Source organism: Apis dorsata, unplaced genomic scaffold (genome assembly GCF_000469605.1).
Source record: "Apis dorsata unplaced genomic scaffold, Apis dorsata 1.3 scaffold_527, whole genome shotgun sequence".
Classification (NCBI taxonomy): Eukaryota; Metazoa; Arthropoda; class Insecta; order Hymenoptera; family Apidae; genus Apis; species Apis dorsata.
In genome coordinates, this window is record NW_006263750.1 from 279711 (window position 1) to 285011 (window position 5301).

The window sequence follows — 5301 nt, forward strand, 5'->3', positions numbered from 1 at the left end:
AGGCTGCAACCCGCATCCACGACGTCTTTCGAAAATTGCGTTCATAAGGGCGAAGAACCTTGAACGGAAGGAGGAGGGTGAGAGAGTTTGCGCCGGGAAGATACTGTCGAAAATTGGGGACAAGATGAAAATTGAAGAACGAAGCACGACGAAAGTGAAAATAGCTGGGTAAAACAATTTCCGCGTCGTGTTGAAGAAGGATTAAAAAGAATAAGATTGATAATAAGATAAGAAATCGATTTTTGGTCAGTTTTTTTTTCTCTTGGAATTTGTGTTTAATGATAACGATAATGGATGATTGGAACGATGTCATTTTTAAATCGTGTTAAATATTCAGAATACTTGTGAAGTATAACTAAGTGGAAAATCTTAATAAATTATCACGTATTTGGAAAATGTACGTTTATGATTTAAATGCAAATTAAAATTTATAAATTATAATTGGCTCGGTACAAATGGCGGTGGATTGTTGATTTTTGCTCAAGTGGATTTTAATTTCTTTCTTTTTTTTTTTTTTTTTTTTAAGAAAACACTCGTTATCGCGAAGATTATTTCGCAATTGCATTGTAAATGCAACTGTATCTAATCAGATTATAAAGTCGTGGTGTATTATATTTTGATTAAAATCGAGGGATTGTTTTCGTTATAAATTCTTCAATTTTTATTCAATTTTTATTTATCGAGTTGACGCATTATGAAATATCATTTATTTTAAGTGAAATAACGATGAATTTATGTTGTAGAGGTTCTTCGAAACACTATGTATTTAATTAACCTTTTGACGTCAAATGACATCTCTGGCACGTCGTTGTACAATTTGATATGAGAAACGTATGACGTGCCATATACATGTGCCAATCTTCAAATACATAGTGATGAAAGAGAAAACAATGCACAATTTACGATGTAAATTCAAAGTTGAAATATTTTTTATAAATTTGCTCTTTAATGTACACGCGACAAACTATCGCGAAATTTCGTTTCAGAAGGGGAACAATTTTGTGTTCTAAATTGGCACAATATATTCCATATATACCGTGAAATATATTGCTCTCGAAGTGTTAACCCTCGATATAGAGGGTAAAATATGCATTACATAACTAGCAGGAATAGGATGAGCTCAATCAAATCAACGATTGAAATATGCGAATATCCAACCGAATGTGATAGATAGATGGACCTGGTTATGACATATTAAATTATCGGAAAGGATGTCTGTGAACAATGATTACCATAGTGGATTAAACAGAGAAATTGTAACTGTAGTTGAACGCTTTGAAGTCCCCTTTACACACAGTCGGAGGATTAGAAAACGGACTAGGATGGATTTGAATGCCAAAATTGTATTCATCCTTAATAGGATTTCAGGTTTCAAAAGCTATTCTGAAATTCTGTTTTATACAATCTTTATCTCATCTAGTTCATTTGCGATTATCTTAATTGGCATATCGCGATATCGTTCAACGTCCAATCAACAAACATCTAATTTCATAATAGAATTGATTTTTACGAGATTGCACGAATTTTAATTTTTTCTCAAACACGTGTTTATCTCCTCTTATTTTATGAATATCACGTATAAATTTTATTCGATTGAAAAAAAATACGAGAGAAGAATATGATGATAATATACGATCGAATTTTACATCACGGGATATTTCGTACCCTAACGAAGCTTGCAACCGTTGCAAACAGCAAATCGAACAGCGTAACTGAACTCGACCACTTCCTGTTTCTGTCTGATTGAATCGTAATGGATCGTAGGATGATCTCTCATTTGATAATCGAAGCACTTTGCATATTTCCTGTTCCCGACATCATCTCGATCATTTCTATTTTTCACGAATTATTTCAATCCTTCTTCACCATCGCACAGAACAACTTCGAATCTCGTACAACGATCGAATGCAAATTATTGGAAGAACGAATTATATATAATATTTGGAAAGAACATTTTCCAAGAATAAGACACAACGAATCTGGAAAAATCTGGATGTATATACGAGTGAGAATACTCGAACGAGATAACTTCGATATTAACGCAATCATCGAGAGGAATTAGAGAGAGAGAGAATCAGAGAAGTTGAGCGGGCAAGGCCGGTTGAAATGCGCTTTATTAACTGAATTTTTATACCGCGAAGCAACCAATTTATACCACGAAGCAGAAGGCCGCTTAATCAGCCACTTCGAGTGGCCCGAGTTCTTAAAAATAACGAAACAGACGACAAACTGGTCGTCCACGAATAACTATAGACGAAATCGCGCCGGTTCGAATTTGGTCTAGTTCCAAACACGATTTTCCAACCGTTTAAATTCGCCATTTCTCGAACAGATTTCGGATTGGATTAAATTTTCTTCTCCGAGTTAACGTTAACTTAAGTTTAATAACGTTAAGTTAAGTTTTCGAATCGGTCGAATTAATTCCACGATAAATTCGCTGGATAAAAATCGATATCTTGCTACGACACGAATAACTCTTGCTCGAACAAATCGTTGCGAAATGTTTTCCTTTCTTCTTCTTCTTTTTTCTCCGTTCGAATTGGTTTTATCAAGCTTTGGCAATTATCTTTATTAAAGCAGCGCTCGAGGACAATGCGTTCACGATGATTTTGTGTTTACTTTAATTTAATTGGTAATTGAATTACAGTAAAATTTTGTGAAAAACAAAAAAAAAAAAAGGAAGATGGAAATTGTACACGATTCGTAGAGGAGACAGGACACTTTTTCTAGCATTATAGAATTTTTATATTAATATATTTTTTTTATACTTTGTGGTATTCTTTTTTTTTATTATTTTTATTACTGATTAATTATATTTCATATTAATTGCGTGTCCTTTTAATCAATTTTGATACATTTCTATTTGATCTATATTTTTGTAGAAATGTTTGCTAAGCGTGGTACGAAATTTCGTGATATTTTTTTACATAGACAAGTGGAGTATTTATACCGTGAGTCATGTCTAAGAGCAATTGGGTTACGTTTATTATAATTCTTGTCTAATAACTCTGACACTGGTATAAATGCTCAACAATAATAGCTCCAATTGGATCTGATAAGAAGAACTGATAACTCTGAATGTTATATACTTTTCGCGACAAGTCTCATTATACAGAAACATTAATCCAAGTACGAGTTACGGTGTCAGGATATTAAAAAAAAAAAAAAAAAAAAATTCCCGCGGGAAACGCAATAAAAAAAAAAAAAAATTCCCGCGGGAAACGCAATAAAAAAAAAAAAAAAAAAAATTCTCGCAGAGAAAGCTATTAAAAAAGTAAAATCTATATAAATCGATTGCATCAAAAATAACGATTCTAAAAATCCATTCATAAAATCCACTCATTAAACTGAAACGTACGTTAAAGCATACATAATATGACATTTTCACTTTTTCATCCTTCATTTATATTTATATTCAACGAAAGTGAATATAAAAAGAAGAAAAAAAAGAATATCCACACAATTTATCCAATAACACAAGAATCAAAAGTAGCGATAATCGAACTCGGCAGAAATTCGATATAATTAAAAGCGCATGTATATATATATATATATATATTAAAAAAAGCAACGATTTCAAAGTAGTAGAAGGAACGTTAAAAAAAAAAAAAAGAAAAAGAAAGAAGAAGAAAAAAGATCAAAAAATGAAAAATGAAAGAAGAAGGATGAGTCGCGAGGTTCGGTGAACTCTGGTCGTACGCGGGATAGGAATTAACTCGGTTGCTGCTTGTGCATTCTAGCAGCTCCGATTCCGCGCGAATATCGATACTTTCACCGTGAATCCGCGCGCTTGTGTTTCCACGTGCGTGTACGCACAGGTGGGTCACGTTTCTCGCCTACGCCTCTGCACAACACACGCTTGCACCGGCCACGTGTACGTCTATAAATGTACGGGTATACGTACATTTGCGCTCGCACGCGAAGCGTTGCGTTCACGATTCGTGATTCTCTCGAAGGCAAAAGTCGGTCCTGCGTGACGGAGAACCGAGAGAGCAGCACCAGTAATAATACGGTGTAGTAGCCTCTTGTTTGCCACTCGCTTTTGGTATATACTCGTAGTTGGATGATGCTTGCTTATTTGACAAATCATGGATTTTAACTCGAAAGATAGAAAAAAAAAAAAAAAAGAAAATAAAATGGAAATTAATTATTTCTTTCGATTTGAGAGCGCATTGAATGTTTAATCTTGGTTTTTGATGGAGAGAGTTTGGAAGTGTTTCAAGGATTCGCGTTATTTTCTTCGGATGCTTGATTATTTGATAAAGTATTAATGGATTTTAAGTAAGAAAGGAGGAAAAAAAAAAAAGGAAACTGAAATGAATTTCATTCGGTTTGAGAATAGTATTGAATGTTTAATCTCGAAGGATTTTTTGTAAAAAAGATTGTTTGAAATTATAAAAAAGTTCTTTAAGATTATAAAGTGAAAATGATAAAAAAACGATAAATTTGATAATAACGTGTTTTTATGTTTAAAGATATTTTACGGAGAATTTCCGAGTTGTGTCACTTTCGAAATAAAGTGATGCATCCGATTGACATTTCTTATGAAATTACGAAATACATCTTATTATAAATTACTTAGATATCCTATAATACTTAAACATTATAACCATCTATAACATTTTAAATAATCTTTTCGTATCAATAATTTTCAAGATTGGACAAAAAAATTTCTTCCATATGTTTCTACCAATATCTTCTCGAGAAGATACTCGGTTATCGATAAAAGCATAAACCATTTTTCATATTTTCATTAATCTCTACTAATTACGAAATCATTTCGAAACGAGCTGTCGATTCGAAACGATTCATAACGTTAGCTAAGAGATTTAATAAATTCGAACACTGTACGTGAAATTTGCTTGTACGTTAATTGATCACGTTATTACGTCATCGTCACGCTATCACCGCAATTTCGTCGCAGATGGTCCAGTAACGAATAACCGCGAGCGGAGAAAGCGGATGGAGTCGGCGGGGGTTGCGTTTTCACCCTCCTCTTCCGTCAGCTTTTCCGGTTTCCACGCGATTATCGTGCGATGGATGGTTCTCGATTTCTCTCTGTTCTCGACGATGATACCGTATTAATTTCGAAGATCGACGATTGCCTATTATCAATTAACCAGCTGGCTGGCATGGCATAACAAGAAGGCAAATGTCTCGGGGATGTTTCGATATAGTTCATTCGTTATATAATGCTATGGTTTGATATTTCCGGGTTCGATTGATATCGTGAAGGTATAATCTTTGTGTAATCGAGGAAGAAGATGATTTCTCGCGTAAAAAAAAAAAAAAAAAAAAAAA

The 5301-nt window shown here is 33.6% G+C and overlaps 1 protein-coding gene and 1 long non-coding RNA gene across 2 annotated transcripts in view; one reads left to right on the plus strand and one right to left on the minus strand.

The window, feature by feature from the left end:
• Positions 1–5301, plus strand: part of LOC102680813 (ubiquitin-conjugating enzyme E2 H) — a 35633-nt gene that overhangs the window by 25907 nt on the left and 4425 nt on the right. The window lies entirely within an intron of this gene.
• Positions 2788–5301, minus strand: part of LOC116186252 — a 7123-nt gene continuing 4609 nt past the window's right edge. The window contains exon 3 of the long non-coding RNA XR_004151207.1: positions 2788–2802. This is a non-coding gene — a long non-coding RNA (uncharacterized LOC116186252). The remainder of the gene's footprint in view (positions 2803–5301) is intronic.